Below are 23,328 nucleotides of genomic sequence, written 5' to 3'. Positions count from 1 at the left end.
TTTTTAGGACACATCTTGATATATTTTGGATGAAGTCGGACCCATGGAGGTGAAGATCTGAAATGAGAAAAAAAGGGTAACTTTTTTTGGCCAAAAAAATGTGTCCAAATTTCATGAATTGTTTTGGGTACCCAAATGAAATAGGAATTGGCTAATTTTTTTAGGGAATAAACATATGTTATCCTAAAATAGAAATATGTAAAAAAATCTTCATTATTTTGTAAATTACATTTATATCAGGGGCCATATCTAAAGGTCATTTTTTGAGTACTTAGAAATTTCGTAAAAAAATACATATATTTAATATATAATATGATATTTATGCAGGTAAAAATATACCAAAATATTACAAATTCTATAGGGAACAAAAATATATATAGATAGGGCAACTTACGCTTCGGATATGTCCACAAAAGGGCCGCCAACCACACTGACTCAGACTCCCTAATCTGTCACCTGAAATGTAGGAAGGGTATGTCAATTTCAAGGTGTTATTTACTAATCTAATTATTCTTGGATATGCATAAAAATTGTATGGTGGGTTGCTGGATGATTGTCGATTATTTTACGAATATAAAATTAGAATTCTGACCCAAAAAAAAATATTTGAAGGGAAATAAAATCGAAAAAAAAATAATTGTAAAACAATAATAATATTTTAGCTAATAAAATTTGATGATATTCAATCAAAATAGAAGTAAACAAAATTTTCATGTTGTAACTTACAAATAACGCTGCGTTACAGTTTGGACAGACGCTACAGTTTGGACAGAGGACACTCTGGTGGATCAGACAAACAGGACTCTTGCACAGGAGACACGCAGTGTTTGTCTTGTGGTCGTCCCTAGGTGGGCAGCTGTGACAGCGAATCCTTTTAGGGAGTTTTGTGTGGCCAACGGCAATTCGAGGTCTTGGTGGTTCCTGCTCAGGTATCTTGAAAGTATCCACCATGATTTGACGGAGTCCCTTCGACAAACTGTGTGACGTTAGATACCGATGTATTGCCTGGGGAGCACACAACTCGTAGGCGATATCTCTGAGGAACGTTCGCTTTGGCATTGTCTTGGCGAAGGGCAAGCACGTATAGAGAATATAAGAATTTACCATTATTATATTCAATATCCCGTATAAGAGAGTCAGAGGCCAGCGTTGTGACTTACGAATACAACTAGATGTAGAACACATCTGGTCGAATGTGTCTACACCTCCCTTGGTCGCATTATAAAACATCTGATTGTCGGTCTTCCTTTTTTCGACTTCAGACGGATCATGATGCAGGGAACTCAACAGCATCACCTTCTTAGTCCTACTAATTTGCTGACACTGTAGAGTTAGATTGTGTTCGTAATTGAACACTGCCACTGAGTCCTTTGGGGGAAGCACCTTCTCCATAAGTTCCTTAGGAATATAAGGCTTTTGGCGAATGGTGCCACACAAATGCATGTCCTTATCCAAGAGTGACAAAGCGAGCGGTAGCATCGTGAAAAAGTTATCCGTAGTCAATGTGCGGCCACTTCTCTGAAAAGGTGCCACAAGATCAGACGTAAAAACTTCTCCAAGCGTCGATCCTCTTGGTATCTGGACAGTGTCCTTCCCCAAGTAGGCAATCGCATTACGCATGTAATGGGTATCGGCATCACACGCCAATACAATCTTGATACCATACCTAGAAGAAGGGAAATGGAATTAGTAACTAATAAAGGTAAAAAGATAAAAAAAAATAAAAAAATACACAATATACAATTATATTAGTAATCAATATAGTAATAATAATAGTAATAATAATAAATATATAAGAAAAACATTTACAAATACGAAAGATAAATTATCAGATAAATAAATGAACAAGTTATACATAGATAGAGATAGATAGAGATAGAATAGATGATATATTATAATTTAGATACATAAATCATATAGCAAGTTCTTTACTTCACAAAATAGATATATATATATATATATATATATATATATATATATATATATATATATATATATATATATATATATATATATTTATATATATATATATATATATATATATATATATATATATATATATATATATATATATATATATATATATATATATATATAAATATATATATATATATATATATATATATATATATATATAATAATAAATAAACAATTTTTTATAAATACAAAACAATAATAACATGTGCAAATATAAAAAACAAAGAATTTTACTTACTTAGCAGGTTTATTTGGAATGTACATCTTGAATGGACAGCGCCCCCGGAAAGGGACAAGCTGTTCATCCACAGTCAGATGTGGTCCTGGGCTATAATTGCTTCGACAATTGGTCACCACGTGATCGAAGAGTTTTTTAATGGGTGCGAGGCGATCCATTTTCACCCTCTCTACTCTGGTGGCCGAATCATCGAAGCGAATTACCCTCACCAACAGGGTGAAACGACGCTCATTCATTGTACATGTGTACAAAGGATTTCCCTCTGTGAGGTTCCACATGTCCCAGGTCAGTGTATGGTTGTCCGCCCGCACTGCCGTCATTATTAGGATACCAATAAAGGCCTTCAGTTCCCTCAGGACAATGTCCCTGAGGGCAACGTTGCCCTTATAATGGTAATGACTCCTCAATAGGGCAAGGCGTTCATTAGAATGCAAAACAACCTCGGCTAGCATGCGGTCGCTCAAAAAGAGCGAGAAAATGTTGGACACTTTGCTCGTTCCCAACGTGAGAGAAGTGGGACCCCCAGGCTCAATCCTTGGTGTGAACATATGGGGGAGGGTGGGATTTGGGTCTCTATGCCAAACAGTACCGTCGCGACCTTGAACCGATTCAGCATCTATCTGGGTGATTGCCGTCCCCCTGGCTGCCTGTAGATCCCCCCTTCTCCTCTTTCTGCTTCTCTCCTCCACTGGCGTGAGCTGAGGTAACGTTACTGGGGGCTGACCACGTGAAGTAGATGGCACAGGAGTTGTTATTGTGCTGGCTGGGACAACATGAGAACCAGAAGCCCCAACCCCCTCTTCCTCCCCCACATCGTCGTCGGCTTCTCCATCTCCATTCACTAAGCCGATAATTTCAGGATTTTGGGTCACCTTCTGTTCCTGCCTGACCTCCTGCTCCAACTCATCGACATTTACATATTCATCGTCAGTGACGTCATCGATCTCCAATGCATCATCCACATCACTATCAAACTGCTCTAAGAGCTGATTTATGGCATCCAAGCCAAATAATTGTCTCCTGCTCGCCATTTTGATAACTGCAAAGAATTAGAAAAAATTAGAAATACGCATTCGATGAAAAATGGATCCCCTACCAATATATCTAAGGCAAAAAAACAATGTCATGCATGGGTAGCCAGATCATCTAGAAACACTTTCCAACACTATAGAAATATAAGTTTTGCGACACTACTTGCCAATTCCTTACGGTAACATGACTAAGCAAAAATATGCAAAACAAATAAAAAGGGGCACTCGATGAAAAATGGTAACGTGCTAATGGTGGGCATTTCAGAAAAAAAAAAAATTTCAGCCACGTGCTAGGCAAACCATCAAGGCACATTTTCCGACAAATAAACATCTAAATGAATCATTACTCTGTGATAGTTCCTTAGTACGTAGTAATTTTGAAAGAAATGGGAAAAAACGAAAAAAGGGCAATCACAGGAAAATCAAACACATACCTATATATACGCCATATCTGGCTAAAAAAAAAAGATAGGTATGGGTAGCCAGGTCATCTAGAAACACTTTCCAACACTATAAAAATATAAGTTTTACGACACTACTTGCCAATTCCTTACGGTAACATGACTAAGCAAATAAATGCAAAATAAATAAAAAGGGGCACTCGATGAAAAATGGCAACGTGCTAATGGTGGGCATTTCAGAAAAAAAAAAATTCAGCCACGTGCTAGGCAAACCATCAAGGCACATTTTCCGACAAATAAACATCTAAATGAATCATTACTCTGTGATAGTTCCTTAGTACGTAGTAATTTTGAAAGAAATGGGAAAAAACGAAAAAATGGCAATCACAGGAAAATCGAACTCATACCTATATATACGCCATATCTGGCTAAAAAAAAAAGATAGGCATGGGTAGCCAGATCATCTAGAAACACTTTCCAACACTATAAAAATATAAGTTTTGCGACACTACTTGCCAATTCCTTACGGTAACATGACTAAGCAAAAAAATGCAAAATAAATAAAAAGGGGCACTCGATGAAAAATGGCAACGTGCTAATGGTGGGCATTTCAGAAAAAAAAATTTCAGCCACGTGCTAGGCAAACCATCAAGGCACATTTTCCGACAAATAAACATCTAAATGAATCATTACTCTGTGATAGTTCCTTAGTACATAGTAATTTTGAAAGAAATGGGAAAAAACGAAAAAATGGCAATCACAGGAAAATCGAACACATACCTATATATACGACATATCTGGCTAAAAAAAAGATAGGCATGGGTAGCCAGATCATCTAGAAACACTTTCCAACACTATAAAAATATAAGTTTTGCGACACTACTTGCCAATTCCTTACGGTAACATGACTAAGCAAAAAAAAGCAAAACAAATAAATAGGGGCACTCGCGGAAAAATGGCCAACATTCTAATATACGGCATCTCAGATAAAAAAAAAAGACATGTACGTAGTAACCCTACCATCAAGTCACACTTTCCAACAAATAAACTTGAAAAAAATCAATACTATATGGCAATTCCTTAATCCGTAGTAAATTTTTACAAATATTGAAAAAAACAGAAATTGGCAATCGCAGGAAAATACGCCACATACCAATATCTACGGCGTATCTGGCAAAAACAAAGTCACGCATGGGTAGCCAGATCATCTATACACACTTTCCAATACTATAAAAAATAAAAGTTTTGCGATACTATTTGCTAATTTCTCACGGAAAAATGACTTAGCCAAGAAATGAAAAAAACTGAAAAAGGGGCACTCGCGGAAAAATGGCCAACATTCTAATATACGGCATCTCAGATAAAAAAAAAGACATGCACGTGTTAGCACAACCATCAATGCACACTTTCTAACAAATAAACATGAAAAAAAATCAATACTATATGGCAATTCCTTACTACGTAGTAAATTTTTACAAATATTGAAAAAAAACAGAAATTGGTAACCGCAGGAAAATACGCCACATACCAATATCTACGGCGTATCTGACAAAAACAAAGTCACGCATGGGTAGCCAGATCATCTAGACACACTTTCCAACACTAAAAAAGCAAAAGTTTTGCGACACTATTTGGCATTTTCTTGCGGAAAAATGACTTGGCCAAAAATTGCAAAAAAACTGAAAAAGAGGCACTCGCGGTAAAATGGTCCTCGTGGTGATGAACGGCATTTCAACTAAAAAAAAAAACCTGCACGTGGTAGCCAAACCATCCACCAAGACTTTCCACAACTGATAACCTATACAAGTTGCACCATTCTACGACAATTTCATAATACGTAATAACTTTGATAATTATGCAACTTACCTTAGAAGGGTAAACTCGGTCGCGCTCGACCCTGACGTGTCTCAGAAATCTGAGAAGGAGTGCAGCTACAGCGAAGCACGTCTGGACACTACTAGAGTGTGTAGGCAAGTGACCGACTGCAGGTCGATCACCCACAAATTCAGTCACGGGGGTGAGTCACGTGAGAAAAACATCTTTTGTTTTGACGCTCGGGGTCGCGGACGACCCACCGTACCGTTCCAGGGTTAAATCTTCACACATTTCGTCAACCATCAGAAACATTGGTATAAGTTTTAAATTTTTTTTTGTTTTTTTTGTTTTATTTTGTTTTTAGCACGTGCTGCCCAAGAAGCTGTAGAGGGTATCTGGATTTTACATAATCTATATTAGTACTAGGACACACATTTTAAGACTTTTGTGCCTCACTATAAAAAAAAACCAACGTAATACAATCTATCCAGGAAAAGTCATGGATTGAATAAAAATTTATAGATATGACTTTTATCCTAGAGATTAATTCCTTGTATTATAGTCATTTTAAAAGCGTTTGGCATTATATTTTTTGAGTCATTTCTATAGAGTTATTGTACCTAAATATTCTAGTTTAATTTGAAACGGAAGGGCACCTTACTAACCATCTGATAGAATTATGTAGATTTCTTGATGTTCACATGTCAAGTATGGATTATATTTAACAAATAAAAGCCAAACAATTGATTATATTCAATACTTTTCTTATCCTGTCAGTATTTTGTAAAAACTCAGACACCAGTGAGATAAAGATTCAGATAATATTGTAGCATTAGTTTTGTAATTCAGATATGTGTTTTATGGAGTAAAAGATATGATCATTGTCACCTTCCATGATGATAGTGAAATTACGTAAACATTTTTGAATGAATTCTGGAAGGGAGGATGTATGACATAATTCAAATATAAAGAGGTTCCTGGAAAAATTACTAAAAAAAAAAAAAAAATAATTTTAGGTTAGGAAGTCTTTAAACATATTAGAGTGAAGATTGTTCTAGATAATGAGGGAAGTGTGAGAAAATGTTATCAGTAATAATTATGTTGTTAGTAAGAAGATAAAACTCACCATGGATAAATGTCATTATGAAGACATGAGTGATAAACGCGAATGGTAAACTATGTCAAATGGCGTGGGTCAATTGAATAATAAATCTTCAAAGCGAGTGGAATAGAACTTTAAATCTTGGAATTACAACACAGAAAATACAAGTTTCTCGCTGACTTTCAAATTACTGGATCAATCATAATGTTAATTAACAATTATTTCTTGTATCTACAGACACTTTGGGAGAACGAGAGCAAGTTACTATCAATCTTCCATCAGTAGAATAGCAATTTATCTCAAGTCTCAAATCTGACTTATTAACTAAACATTACAGTCTTAATTTCTATCCAAGTCAAGCAAGAGGAGGGGTACATGATGCTTGTCTCACGTTATAAGTCTAAGATCGTAACCTAGTGATGAGTCATTTGGGCATAATGGTCGCCCAGCAGTGACAAGGGCATACGACCGTCTCCCGCGCTTGACTCTCCTCACTCTCCTTCCAAGGATCTCAAAGCCCCCAGCTTTTATCCAACCTCCCTCACGCTTTGACCTGGGAAGTATAAAACTGACAACAGTTTATATTCAACAAAAATGGTGCAACTGTGTCTTCAGGCCCGGTGGCTTATGACAGAGTTTACAATACCCAGGAATCTTGGAGATGAGGTCATAGGCCAGCAATCACTGCCCTACTCCCTGCGACTTAAACTAACCCCACTAATACTTTTATTTTTACTTTAATTATTCTATATGTGACAACTATACCTATCGAGGACCAAAGTACTGTGGACGAGGATGGAAATAAGTGTAGGAAGAGTCGATAAAGCTATGAACATTTTTCAAGTAATAAATTGAAGTAACAATAACTATTGCTTTGTTTTATTGACGACATCCAGTCGTGGTTGAAATTCCTGTTTTTAAAAGGAGGTGTATATTTGAGTATATATTTATCATATGTAGGATTTACAATATGTATTCTTCATTCTTTTTTCTAAGTGTGTTCAAGTCGAGTTGTCTCGAGACGCAGAATATCAAAAGACGTTCGTAATGAAGTTATTAAAAACGGGTGTTTGGTGTTTGACAGCCATCCCAGCCAACCAATTTTATCAAAGGTGAGGCGTATATGTACGCTCGCCGTGCCCAGCCAAGAGAGAAGGCCGGGTCATTTGGGGGGTAAGAAAGGTCCCACGTGGTACGAGTAGTGCTTTCACACAGATACTATAGGCTATGAGTAAAGGGGTCTCGCTCGATTTCTTCAGTTTTCTGTTGTTATTCCAGAAAATTTGACTTTTTTAATCCAGGATAATCCCTTTTATGTGCTGTATGACAAAGTGCAAATGAAGTTAACGAACTGGACCAAAAGTGAGTGTTTTCCTTTTTAAATGCTATTGAAGAAAAAGCGTAGTTATTGCACGCCAATAAGAGAGCCAGATATGTTCCTAACTATAATAGTAGGGAAAGTACTATATTTATTATTGTAATAATTATAATTGCAGTATATTGTTCATTTCGTATTGGGTACAAAATATCTGCCTCTTGTATAATGATGAAAAGATTACTAAACTGTTTAAAAAATTACTTTAGTATAAACAACATTTTCCCTTGCTACTTACTACTACATTCTCTCTGTGATTATTTCTCTTTCAATTCTTGCTTCCTCATTCTTCGGTTGCTGCCTCTCTCTCTCTCTCTCTCTCTCTCTCTCTCTCTCTCTCTCTCTCTCTCTCTCTCTCTCTCTCTCTCTCTCTCTCTCTTTTTATTAACTCAGAGACATCCTTCTTCGATAGGATAATTCAGAAGAAGGGCATAGGTAGGAGAATTGCAAACGATAATAGTGGAAAAATAAGTATAAATCGTCAAAAATTTCAAGTAAAGAAATGTACAGCAAGATCAGGTGATTGTGAGCGATTGTGCAAAAGATATTAGATTATTTTAAATTGCCGGAATTGTTTACTTTCTATTTATTTCTCAAAATGAAATAGTAAGAATCATTGCTTTTTTTTCTTTTTTTTTTCTGGTATGCACGTGCAGTTTGGAAATAGTGGGTCCTGAACTTAGACTACTGCCACGGGAAAGTTTTATTCAAATTTCATTACTTTTTTTTTTCTGTCTGATTTTTCGTAGCCCGATTATTCAGTCATCTCCTTTTGGTGTGTATAATCTCTTATTTTTTCTATGAGGATTATCAGCTGTAGACTGTAAAGATAAACAAAGTATGTATGTTTAATGAAGGCGTGCGTGAGAGAAAGAATGATTGTTGATGTCACAACCAAACTCATTCCTTATCCGTCTCCACATCAATCGACCTACTCTTGCTGGCTTCCCAGCCCTCCATTTCCTCTTCCTGCTCACCTTTACAACCTCGTGCCTTCCTCTCTCCCCTTTATAGTAAATATATCTGAAGGAGATAGACAGCCAGTAAGGATGGTTGAGATATTCTGTTATCGTCAGGGGAGAAAGAGATGGAATAGAAATGATAATATATATATATATATATATATATATATATATATATATATATATGTATATAAATATATATATATATATATATATATATATATATATATATATACATACATACATATATATATATATATATATATATATATATATATATATATATATATATATATATATATATATTTATATATATATATATATATATATATATATATATATGTATATATATATATATATATATATATATATATAGAATTGAATTATGATGGCTTCCAGTTTTGGGCACCAAAATATATTATAATATAGTCTCGTGTCTGGGAACCAAGCATATAATATTATTTTTGGGCTCAAGCCATGTCGTCCTGATGGAAGTTCCTATAGGGTAGCTTCCTAGGGTATATTACAACTACGGTGATATTCCCAGAGAATTTACCTTAAGGTACCAGAATTCTAACTCCTGGAGCGAGTATCCCTCGTGAAAGGGATATCGCGACATATCAGAGGACGTATTCTAGACACGTCACATGGCAATCTACATCCTTGACAGAGATTTCGTCTCGTAGGAGGTGATTGACGAGATACGAATTCGGGAAAGAAAAAGGGGGAGCCGCTCCCAAGGCTTCCCTATCCCCCGATTCGTATGCGTGCCTGGCGCCAATCCTGGCGCCATCTGTATTCCTTTTTGCGTAGTTTAACAACTCGGTGTTTTTTCCTGTTTTTCTCGCAAATCTTGGATTTATTCGGCTTTTCATGGCTTCTCCGTCTTCGTTGGCCTCTGATAAGTTGAGTATAGTGTCTGTTATGTATAAATGTAGGCTCTTGGTAAAATTTTGAGTGATTAATAGGATTAATCTTTGATACAAGAGCCGTAGCCTACCAGAGGTGTCCTGGACACTGTCGCTCGCTAGGTATAAATTAGTTAGTCAGAGCGACATTCCTGGTTGTTTTGCTTTAATAAATTTTAGCTATTTAGCTTTACATAGGATTTCCTTTCGTGCTTAGTATTATTTGGCGAAGTATTCGCCATTCTGGCCTACGCTAGGCCATGTAGCCTAGTCGTTTGGTCCTAGTACTTCATGCATGATTTTGGTTTTTCCGAGTGTAATTAAAACTTTATTGAAGCTTTAGGCTATATTTTATACATTTTAGACTGTGTGGAATATTTCCAAGATTGTATACGTGTGAGTTTCGGTGAATTAGGTAATCGATTCTCTTGGTGCCTAGGCTAATTGCTTATGGAGCCTTAGTATACTTTATCATACTCCCCGGTTGCTTTCTTTTCTTCGGAGAAGGTATGCAATCCCTTTCCCTCTGTTTAAGCCTTGGGCTTATCCCTAAGTGGTTTTTTCCGAATTTATTTTCGATAAAACTATACTAGGGTGTTACTGTACCTTCCTGTTCCTGTAGTTATGGTTCAAGAGGGACAGAACAACAGAGTTTTTAGTCTGAGTCTGTGTTTTCTGGCTTGGGGCAGAGTCCCCCTCGCTGACCTAACACATACAAAGGGAGTTTAGCTCCCTTAGGTCACTACCGAAGGTTTCTGTAGTTATGATTCCTTCTTTTGTGATCTACCAGACTAGTCCTGTTGCTGTTCTCGGGGGAGGATAAGTTCTTCCCTTGGGAGTAGCAACGCCTTCCTTGCTTTGGTGCTCTGGAAGCTGGCAAGTATTGCTGGCCTTTCCCCTTAGATCTCCCTTAGGCTAAGATAAGTTTCTTGGCTGCGGGTGATCTGTCACTAAAGCAAGGTTGGCAGGACCCTCTTGTCCCTTCCCCCTCTATCTCCGTAATGGCCTAGCCATTACTGTACTGTACCTTGCCGGCCGGCAGAGCTGGCCGGCAGGGGTCTTACTGTACTGTACGTCGTTCTACTTCTGGACCTAGTATAGGTTGGGATGTGGAATTGACTCAGCCCATTGCCGGCCGGCAGAGCTGCTGGCCGGCAAGGGTCTTATGTTTTCGAGTGCTGCCCGGACCTCTCTTGGTCCCTCATCCATGCCTGCCGGCAGAGCCGGACGGCATTGGTCAAGGAAGCCTGAATTAGTTTCTCCCCTTCCTTATATGCACTCTTTCGGTTGCCGGGCTTGGGGGTTGTGTACACTCTTATCCCGGCATCCATTCTATTTTCTTCTAGTGCTGTACCTATCCCGGCTGCCGGCCTATGAGGCCGGCAGCCGGGCAGGTGTAGTCTTCTGGTTCTTTTGCTGCCGGCTGGCATCGGTCTTGTACCTTTGCCGGCCGGCTTATGTCAGTCCTTGTCTGCCGGTCACCAAGAGTGTGGCCGGCAGCTGGGTACTACCTTGTGTAGTTGCTGGCCGGCAATGGCTGTTACCGGCCGGCAGTTGCTGCCGACCGGCACAGGCATTTGAACCAGAGTGCTGCCGCCCTATAGCTGTTAAGTAGTATACTTTAAAGCTAGTTGTGGTGTGTGCCGGCCGGCAAAGGCAGGCCGGCACACATCCCCCTATACTGTACTAGTATTCTTCTGTATAGCATATACAGTAAGAAGAAAACTATAGTAAAGGTTTAGGTACAGCTCTGTATCTTCTAACACTATTGTGTTTTCTTGCACAGCCCTTTGCTGTTGCCCTCAGATAGGAAGCTGAGTTCTTCCCTGTCTATTATCCAGGATTTTAAAATCATTGCTTAGGTGTGAGCTCCACCTGTTTCCTCTGGAAACCTTGCATTGGTTACTCTAGAAGAGATAAACCATTTTGATTTTATTATCTGGAAGGCTGCAACAATGGGTTGTGAGGGAAACACAAGTGTGTGTCTTTCCTTTATGAATTGTTATGCTATACTATGCATATCCAGTGATACATAGTTCACTTGATACTCATGGAAATTTCTTCTCTTTACAGGAGGACCCTCCGAAGTGCGGAAATGTTTTCTGCAATGTCCGCAGCAAGAACCTCTGCGGACATGAGTGTTGTAGGAGACACGCAGCATGCGCTGTCTCCAAGGATGATCTCCAGTATTGGGACCCTCAGGTATGTACTGTATGCACTAACCTGATTACTGAGGCTTTTGATTCCCCTAGAATGGCGGAATCAAGGGATATAGCAAGGGAAAAGCTTCGTACTTGGGTAAGGGGCTTCAAGAAGAACACCTCTGGCCCTTATCTTCCAAGTGAGAAGATGAGGGCGTATCTTTTTCCCCAGGCATCAGCTGATGCAGTGATTCCCCAGCCTCAAGAGGAGATCCCTCAAGATCAAGTCCAGGTGGACGTGGAAGTCGCAGTCGCGATGCAAGACATCCAGTTGGATGACAGGATGTCTGACCTGGACGAACGTTTGGAAGAAGACCTCCTGGCAGAAGGTCAGGATCAAGTTCAAACCCCGGATGTCGTAGAGGATGAGGTCGACGAGGTGTCGGCTACTCCGGTTCAGATGCCGGAGCCTATCCCCTCAACATCGGCTGGTCTCCCAGTAGAACTGGGACAGGCCCTCTCTTCGATTGTTGGAATGATCCAACAAATGCAGAAGGAGAATCAGGAGAAGGCGGCTGCAATGGAACTGCGTATGCAGTCCCTGGCAGAATCACATGGGCCCCGGAAAAGGCTCAATGTGAAAGACCTTCCCATATGCTCAGATGCTAACCCATGGAGGTATGCTGAGCACATGCCGATGACGACTGGAAAGATCGTCATCTCGGATAAGCTGGGTTCAGTTACCCTAGAGGAGGTAGAATTCTGGCCCAGCAAGGCATCATATCCGGACTGCTATGTCCGGCTGAGAAAAGAACCAGCTTCAAGGGAGGAGACAGAGCCGAAGGAGGTCATTATTATGGACCACGCTAAGGCTCAAGCCCTACTTTCATCCTCGATGAAAGAGAGGGGCTTCTCTAACTCGAAGGTAGCTGCATTGAGCAAGAAGCTCCCTTCTTTTGTGTCCTCTCCTGATAGAGCCTTCCCCTTTTTACAGAAAGGGTTTGCGGCTGTCCTAAAGGCAGTCGAGGCCGGCAAGCCTTGCCCCTCCCTGGAGGAGTGTAAACCCTTGTCGCTGGCCCTGCCTATGGACCACAAAGACTGGAAGGATGTCCATCTGACATTCTCAGTGGGAAAGTTGGAGGCTGATATTGCCGGACGGCAATTCGGCGAGGACCTCCCCAAGCAGTCCGACTCTCTTTTACGAAGGGAGTTCGAGACAAAAGAAAGACTGGCTGCCTCAATGTCTCATCAGACTACTCTTGAGACGATGGCAAGTGACCCCAAGGTCCATGAAATGTTCATGGTAGTGGCTAAGTCTCACCTAGCCACAGTGACGAAGGACCTTTATGGCTTCGTCAAGGCAAGGAGAGCTTGCAGGGAGTTCGTGTTCACCGGGGCTTCGGTGAGACACGAGCCAAGGAAGTTAATCTCCTCCAACATTTGGGGAAAAGACCTTTTCCCTACCGATGTGGTCAAAGAGGTTGTTGATAAGGCCGCCGTGGAGAATAGAAACCTTCTCCAGAAGTGGGGCCTGGCTATCAAAAGAAAATCTTCCCCGGATGAGGGTCCTCAACCAAAGAGGAAGAATATGAGGACTAGGCTACCGTCTCGGCCAGCCAAGCCTTATAGACAGCAACAGCAACTGCAATTGCCATTGCCTCCAGTGCCCCAGATGGTGGCACAAACCCCGACTACTTTTCAGTGGGTACCCCAGGCTGTGCCAGGTCAGTCAACCACATTCACCCCAACGTTCGAAGGACAGTCTTCTTCCTTTCGTGCAAAACCTAGAGGAGCAGCCAGAGGCTCGTCTAGGCGCCCCTCAAGGGGAAGGGGATTCAGAGGTGGTCGTGGTCAGGGAGGCAAGACCTCAGGACGGCAGTCCAAGTGAAACGATACCGGTAGGAGGGAGACTGATGAAATTTTGGGATCGCTGGACCTTCGATCCCTGGGCCCAAAGCCTACTCAAGAATGGACTGGGCTGGAGCTGGTACAGCACTCCACCCCCGTGCCTTCGGTTTTTCCAACACTCCACCCCCGTTTTGGAGGAGTACGTTCAAGAACTGTTGGAGAAAAAGGTGATCCGAAAGGTGAAGTCCATCAAATTCCAAGGGAGGCTGTTTTGTGTTCCCAAGAAAGACTCGGAAAAACTCAGAGTCATTCTGGACTTGTCGCCACTCAACAAGTTCATAGTGAATTGCAAATTCAAGATGCTAACACTGCAACACATAAGGACCTTACTGCCCAAGAGGGCATACTCAGTCTCTATAGACTTGTCAGACGCCTATTGGCACATTCCAATCAGCCGTCGACTCTCCCCCTACCTAGGGTTCAGGCTACAACGGAGACTGTACGCCTTCAGAGCCATGCCATTCGGGCTAAACATAGCCCCAAGGATTTTCACGAAGCTTGCGAGCGCAGCTCTCAAACAATTACGCCTAAAGGGAATTCAGGTAGTAGCCTACCTGGACGACTGGCTGGTGTGGGCAGCATCCGAGACCGAATGCTTGCAAGCTTCCAGTCAGGTGATCCAGTTCCTAGAGTACCTAGGCTTCAAGATCAACAGAAAAAAGTCTCGACTTTCTCCATCCCAAAAGTTCCAGTGGCTGGGAATCCACAGGGACCTTTTGTCACACAGTTTCTCCATCCCGACGAAGAAAAGGAAGGAGATAGCGGGCTCTGTCAAGAGACTCCTAGATTCCGAAAGGATATCAAGACGCGAACAGGAGAGGGTACTAGGCTCTCTCCAGTTTGCTTCAGTGACAGACCCAGTGCTAAGAGCACAGCTAAAGGATGCAACCGGAGTTTGGAGAAGGTATGCATCAAACGCGCGAAGAGACCTGAGAAGACCAGTGCCGCCTCGGCTACGTACTCTTCTCAGACCTTGGTCCCAAGCCAGACATCTAAAGAAGTCGGTTCTTCTTCAGCCACCTCCCCCGTCGATGACGATTCACTCAGACGCCTCAAAGGAGGGATGGGGAGGTCACTCTCATCGGAAAAAAGTCCAGGGGACTTGGTCCAAGCTATTCAGGACCTTTCATATAAACTTTCTAGAAGCTATGGCAGTGCTCCTTACCTTAAAGAAAGTCTCCCCGCGTCACTCGATCCACATAAGATTGGTGATGGACAGCGAGGTGGTTGTGAGATGCTTGAATCGACAAGGGTCGAGGTCACCACCTCTCAACCAAGTGATGTTAGCCATTTTCCGATTGGCGGAAAAGAAGAAGTGGTACCTGTCGGCAGTTCACCTTCAAGGAGTCCGCAATGTGACAGCGGACGCTCTATCCAGGTTCACACCGATAGAGTCGGAATGGTCCTTAGACGCAGGATCATTCTCCTTCATTCTGAATCAAGTCCCAGAACTGCAGATAGACCTCTTTGCGACGAAAGACAACAAGAAGTTGCCCCTGTACGTGTCCCCGTACGAGGACCCCTTAGCGGAAGCAGTGGACGCAATGTCCCTCGACTGGAACAGATGGTCCAGGATTTATCTGTTCCCTCCTCACAACCTTCTGTTGAGGGTCCTCAACAAACTGAGATCCTTCAAGGGGGTAGCGGCAATAGTGGCCCACAAGTGGCCGAACAGTATGTGGTTCCCCTTAGCGTTGGAACTACAGATGAAGTTCGTGCCGCTACCACATCCAGTTCTGACCCAGCGAGTCCAGAAGTCGACTGTCTGCGCTTCATTACAGAAAACCCGGACCCTGCAGCTCATGATTTTCTCGCCCTTGCGGTGAGAAAGCGTTTCGGGATTTCGAAAGCCAGCATAGACTTCCTAGAGGAATATAAGTGCAAATCGACTAGAAGGCAATATGAGTCATCTTGGAGAAAATGGGTGGCCTTTGTAAAGGCAAAGAATCCGCAGGAGATCTCAACAGACTTCTGCTTATCTTTCTTCATCCACCTCCATGGCCAAGGGTTGGCAGCTAACACGATTTCAGTGTGTAAATCTGCTTTGATGAGACCCATTTTATTTGCCTTCCAGATCGACCTAGGTAACGAGATCTTTAATAAAGTTCCGAAAGCCTGCGCTAGGCTCAGACCTTCAGCACCTCCAAAGCCCATCTCATGGTCTTTAGACAAAGTTCTTCATTTCGCCTCCCTGTTGAGCAATGAAGAATGTGCGTTAAAGGATTTGACGCAAAAAGTTATTTTCCTATTTGCACTCGCGTCCGGGGCCAGGGTTAGTGAGATCGTAGCCCTCTCGAGAGAGGCAGGTCGTGTTCAGTTCCTGGATAGGGGGGATCTGAACCTGTTTCCGGATCCTACGTTTCTCGCCAAGAATGAGTTACCCACCAACAGGTGGGGTCCCTGGAGAATCTGCCCTCTGAAAGAAGATGCATCTCTATGTCCAGTAGAATGCCTAAAGGTCTATCTTCGTAGAACTTCAGACTTCAAGGGTGGTCAACTATTCAGGGGAGAAACATCAGGCTCAAATTTATCTCTGAATCAACTCAGAGCAAAAATCACATATTTTATTCGCAGAGTGGATCCTGACAGTACACCCGCAGGTCACGATCCGAGGAAAGTTGCCTCATCCCTAAATTTCTTTAATTGTATGGATTTTGAACATCTCCGTTCATACACGGGCTGGAAGTCTTCCAGGGTGTTCTTTCGCCACTATGCGAAGCAAGTAGAGGAACTTAAGAGATCTGTGGTAGCAGTGGGTCGTGTAGTTAACCCTACTGTTTAACTCTGCGAGGAACAGTGGTCTTAATTGGGACGATTAAGTCCAGGGTGAGTGTGTAGGTACATACTGTACTACAAACTAAATGAGGGCACCAAGTGCCCATATAGACTGTTCCTTCTTTCAAAGGTGAACCTAGCATAAGTTCAGACATGTGTGCCGAGCGTTTCTAACGCTAATGTGATTGATTTGTAATACAGACTTTTATGACTTGATATCTAGGTATCTTATTAAAGTGGTGTTTAATGGTTTTTCTTTCAGATAAACAAGTTCTGTTTACTATCATACTTATGCTTAAAGTTTTGGGTTATCCTCTTTTATGTATATATATATATATTTGTTGTTAACCTGTCTGTTTATTATCTGTCAATAAACTTGTTCTTGAGAACCTTGCGTCTCTTTCACCTGTGTCAATTTATTGGTATAATTGAGCATTTTAATTCTATGTATCTTATCTGGGATAATTCTGATAGAATTGTTCTGTTATGCAAGCTATGTTGCATTGGTTTATGTAGTCCCCTAATGGGAGGACTCCGTCCCATAAAGGGACGAGGGCGGTTTTATTAGTTTCTTCCTATGCGGATATAAACCTTTGTCCAATACAAGTATTGTGCGGATTACTGGTCAATATATATTGACGCAGTGGTTCTATACAAACTATGCTTTACTTAATATAGGGCGAGACCACTATATTAGCTTGCCTGGTATTCATACATAGATATATGTACTCTTCGAGACTTTCCAGAGTCTAGTAGGACTCTTCCCTGTAGGGGGCAGGAAGCTCTAACATAGTTTATAGTTAGTTGAAAAGATGTATAACGGTAACATCTTAGGTCTCTAGGTCTAGTCGACCGGGAAAAAATTACCTCCGGGGAGTACGGCACGTTCTGAGAATCCACAGATACAGTAATGCTCTGGTACACTTCCATCAGGACGACATGGCTTGAGCCCAAAAAACGGATTTTGAGCGAAGCGAAAAATCTATTTTTGGGTGAGATAGCCATGTCGTCCTGATGGACCCGCCCTTGCCTTTCTAAGAAAGGGCTGTAGGACCCCTCCCTACATACAGTATCTGTAGCACCTCGTGTACGCTACAAGGAATACAGATGGCGCCAGGCACGCATACGAATCGGGGGATAGGGAAGCCTTGGGAGCGGCTCCCCCTTTTTCTTTCCCGAATTCGTATCTCGTCAATCACCTCCTACGAGACGAAATCTCTGTCCAGGATGTAGATTGCCATGTGACGTGTCTAGAATACGTCCTCTGATATGTCGCGATATCCCTTTCACGAGGGATACTCGCTCCAGGAGTTAGAATTCTGGTACCTTAAGGTAAATTCTCTGGGAATATCGCCGTAGTTGTAATATACCCTAGGAAGCTACCCTATAGGAACTTCCATTAGGACGACATGGCTATCTCACCCAAAAATAGATTTTTCGCTTCGCTCAAAATCCGTTATATATTATGGCCGGGAAACTATACAACCTCTCAAATTCCAAACACATCTGTTTGCTTATACAATAAATCTGTTATGCTTGAAAAAAATATCAATAACCGAACTCTGAGACAATTATATAACTTCCAGACAGCAATATATAAAATACTGAATATCCAAAGGTCTCTAAGTACACTCAAAACTAAACTGGGTAATTATTATTATGAAAATTCAAACAACTCAAACGTCGGCCATTCACGGGATACGTGCGAATATGCATTAAACACTGATCATAGAAATAATACACTCTTTACAAAAATATATATATTCTATGTAAATTACAACACAAAAAATTTACATAAAACAAATAAATCACTCGAAATATTAGGTCTGAATAAAACTTAAATTAAGACAAAAACGTTACGATCTAAAAACTATATAACTACTTGATTTAGAATAATAAATCTGAATAAAACTTAGACCAAGACAAAAGAAGTACTTATGAAAATTATGCAATCACTTGTTCCACTTGAAATTAAATCAGAATACAATATTTAAGTTTAACACTTAATGAAAATAGATAACCAGATCACAATACAAGAACCTATCACCTTCCTACAGGGACATTTACAAGAACTCTAAGAGAATCTTTATTAGTACTCACTATGATTATAAAAACTCGTCGCACCAAAACTTCGATATTTCACTAAACACTTTTAAAAAAGTACACTGAGCTGCTTGCGGGAGACGGGGGAGATGGCTGTCTTAAAGCTGGAATTCTCTCTCTATCTATGCAGCCCTGGGTTTGACTTTTTCTAGGAAATTTAGCTACTTGCAGAAGATTCCAGGAGAGCGAGTTCTAGAAGTATGGGGGCTGGGGTAAGGCGTCAGAGTTACCAAGCATTGCTCTGTCAAACAGGTATCCACACAACACGAGACAAATTCTTTCAGTCAGCTAGCTGTGCCCACCCTTTGTCCCCTAAATAAAAAAAATAAAATCCAGCCCTAAGGCCCCGAGAATCTTCCAAAGCACATAGCATATTACGTATGCTCTCAGAAATTTGACGCAATACCTCATAGAAATATAAAGGAACCTTACACAACCCTTTGTAACAAAAATACGTGAAATAAAAAGTTAATTCTTAAAAATAATGTAAATGTACATATGCTAAATTGAATGAATAATACAATGAAATTAACGATGAACGAGTTTCGTAATTTACATACAAATCTTAAATCTACACGAGAGGAACTCATCTTGAGAGATGGCTAACCTCTCTTCAATGCACATCTGAAAACATAAATAAAATCATGAATAAACTATTGTATTTATACTTGATCCAGCTTCATAAAATTATTTATTCCGGGCCTAAATCCATCGATTCTGCCCGAGTTAAATAATCTGCAACTACATTATCTTTACCTGAAATATGCTTTAAATTAATACAATAAGGTAGCATACATAATGACCACCTAATTAACCTTTGATTATTATTTTTCATCTTATTAACAAAAGTTAAAGGATCCGAATACACTGTAATCTCTTTATTTTGTCGATTCACATAGATTGGAAACTTATTTATCGCTGCAATCAGTGCAAGCAGTTCCGTTTTAACTGTCGAGTAGGGTCGTTGCTGCTTCTTCAGCTTCGATGACATAAAACACACAGGATGAAGAATCCTTCCTCGTCTTCTTGCAATAAGACAGGCCAAATCCCATTATCCGACGTATCCATTTGGATAAGGAATTTCTCATCTGGTGCTTGAAATATTGGTTTCGAAGTTAATATGGTCTTCCTCAGATTCTTCCTTTCTCCTGATATCTCAATAACGAAGGTCCGGTCACTGCTCTCTTTCAAAATCCGGAAGGGTTCAGGGAACTTGTTGGCGAGAGGGAATCTCCTTTCTGGTGAATAACCCGCACCTGTTATCCTACCTCAAACTACCTGTTCGTGCTCTTCATACCAAACCTTTTCTTTGCTCGTCCTTAGCTTGTTTTCATGTCTTCTGAGGAAAATTTCCTTAACTCGCCGATCCATTTTCTCAAATCCTCGACATTATTTTCCTTCTGTTTCCTCTCGATCTTTCCCTTTTCTTGCCAACATTCCCTTCGGTCCTTGTATTTCTCGGTCCAAATACTATTTCATTTGGGCAACATCCCATGCTTTTTTGATAAGCATTACGTACCTCAAATAACATCAATGGCAGTCCGATGTCCCATTCATTTCCCGTTTCATTGCAGAACTTCGTTAACATACTTTTCAATGCTTCATGAAACCTCTCTAATGCACCTTAGGGGATCCGGATGGTAAACAATTGATAGTTATTGTTTCACATCCAACATTTTCATTGTCTTGAAATAATTTTGACGAGAAATTCTTTCCTTGGTCTCTTTGAACGATTTCCAATATACCAAATTTAGTGAAAAAGTAAAAAAGTCTAGTAACTTCTCGGCTATTATTTTGGCATTGGTGTATCTCGTCACTGGACACATCAAGGTTAGCATATATTCATGACCTTTTTTCGTCCTTTGTAAAGGTCGTATAACGTTGATCATTACTTTGCGGAAGGGTTCTACTCGCACTTCTATCTGGTGTAAGGGAGCTTTCTTGATGTACTCGTTCAGCTTTCAAGCCATCTGATATACGTGACGTGCACAGCAAAACTGGCTCACGTCCTTATGCATGCCAGGCCAGAAAAAGTGTTTCTTAATTTTCTCCATCGTGTTCCTTATCCCATGTCCCGTCTCGTGTGCTACCACTATCACCTGTCTTCTCAGCGTTGCGGGAATTTGTATCTGATGATATATCCCCCATTCGCCATTTCCAGGGATATTGGTGGGTCTATGCTTCCTCATAAGCAACCCGTCCTTAAGATAATAACAGGTCAGAGACTGCTGTGCCTCCGTCTCGTCTATCACATTGTACAATAACTCTGTTAACATTGCATCCTTCCGTTGCAATCTTATCAGCCTTTTCCTAATCACTTGTCCTACTTCTAACGCTGAATTTTCTATTTTTTCCAGGTTCTGTCTTCTTTATTTTCTTGTCCACCCGTCTGTCGTTCCTCTTTGCTGAGGCATACTCGGGAGTTCTCCTCTTGCGTACCATCAAAGGAGTCCTCTTCTTCGGAAAACAAATCCTCCAAGTTCATTTCTCCTTCGATTTCTTTTTCTTCTTTTTCAGCCACTTTCTTCGTCATAATCCTAGTCGTAACACAACTAGGAAACGGATACGGGTAGTCCTTCTCGAGTTCAGTCGTAGGAGTATACTTCAATGGTTTCTCCATTACATTGGGACAAGGCACAAACTGCGCTCCACCAACCTCATTACCCAGCAGGATGTCTACTCCTTTGACAGCCAATGAATACTTTACTGCAAAGTCGAAATTACCTGTCACCAATTTGCATGACAGTTTCAAACGGCAAATAGTGGTAACCTCCTCACCTTCTATTCCCTTCAAAATAACCAAGTGTCCTTTGAGAAACCGACCCACCAACGGGTGTACTACTCATACCACCACACTCTGGTTGCAACCTGTGTCGCGCAATATCCTGACTGGGATTCACTCACTCCGGTCTATTACTTCTAATATGCCTTTATAAATAAATGATTTAAAGTCCTCCATGCTGCTGGGTTCCTCCTGTTAGTCGTGTAAACGTTAGCTGGTTTGGTTTCTTCTCCGTCCTTTCCCGATTGCTTGTTCGTCTTTGCATTCTGTGAAGTTGAATATTCCTTAATCACTTGGGCAACAGCTTTCGGTTGGTCTGACTAACATTCCTTACTGATAAGGCCTCTCTTGCCACACTTAAAACAGACAACATTAACCTTCGGCACGTCTTTCACAATACTTGAAGGAGGACGATTCTATGATTGTTGCTGTGGTACTATCGCATTCTGCTTAGGAACAGTACCAGTGCTACTTCCGCTGTAACTTTTGAATTTGTTCATCTAATTACTACTGAACTGGTTTCCATGGTTCGGCGAATACTTAACACTTGGTCAGAATGACGGGTGAAACTTCATGCCCGAGGAGTGTTTATGACTGATAATATTATAATCTTCACTCAGCGGAGCAGCTTTATCAAGTATCTCCACCTCTCTCTCTCAGCAACATTCGAATATGTTCAGAAATTCCTCATAGATACTGCTCTAGTATCATCAATTCTTCTAAATCAGCCATCTTCCTCATGTTAGCAGCCTCTGTACATCTCTTAAAACATTGTCGTAGCTTATAAGTGTAATCCAGGAGGGTCATGTTATCGTCCTTTCTCAAACTTCGGAATCTTTCATTATGATATTCAAGGGTCATCCGATACACTTGCAGCACGCTCCTTTTCACTTCTTGATACTCCTTCCTCTGGTCCTGAGATAAGGAAAGGTATGCACTGCACCCTATTCCAGTCAATACACTCTGCAATAGCACAGCCCATTTATCTTCTGGCCATTTCATCGTTGAAGCGACCGCTTCAAAATGATCAAAGAACTCATCTGGAACCTCTTCTGTGAACCTTGGATTAACCTCTGGGAATCTGACACATTAAACACGGGTTCAGGCCTACCAGGGAGCGCCTCTGTCTGCGTTGTCGACTGTGCACGGGTATGCAACATTCCAACTCCCTAGCATGGCGTTTTTCTTCTCTTTCTTCCTCTTCTCACCTTGCTTCCATTAACCTTGCATGTCTTGCGCTCTCTCGGGCTTCTTCTCGTTCTTTTTCTTCCATTTTCTTTGCACTTACCATCATCTTCAACTTGATCAAATTCTCCTTCGCTGCAATTCGTCGAGTTTCAGCCTCAACATCTCTATTTGCTTTCATGCTTTCAGTTTGTTGGTCAACTGGTCCTTGCTTCACTGAAATTTCCTCCTCAGCTTTCTAAAACAGTTCACGAGCTGCTACAATATTTTCTAACGACAACTTTCCCGAATTTATCAACACTTCTAAAGCTAGACACTTGATTTGGGCTTTAATCATCATGCCATTAAGATAGAGAGCCACTGAGCTTCAGTTACATTAGCTTCTGACAATTCCTGAACATTTTGGCTATTCAAAAACTCTTGGATATTAAACTGTGCCATCTTGTTCTTTTATACTTTTCCCACAAAATATGTATTCTAATAATACACAAAATTCTATCAACATTGTACTACTCAAACTTTTAATCAAAACACAGCCCTGTTTTCACCAATATTTAAAACAGACTCGCTCAATCCCAAGGGTCTGGGCACCAAAAATATATTATATGATTATAGCTCCCGGTGC

The sequence above is a fragment of the Palaemon carinicauda genome, chromosome 9, assembly GCF_036898095.1.
Source record: "Palaemon carinicauda isolate YSFRI2023 chromosome 9, ASM3689809v2, whole genome shotgun sequence".
NCBI classification, from domain to species: Eukaryota; Metazoa; Arthropoda; class Malacostraca; order Decapoda; family Palaemonidae; genus Palaemon; species Palaemon carinicauda.
This window is presented reverse-complemented; position numbering follows the sequence as displayed.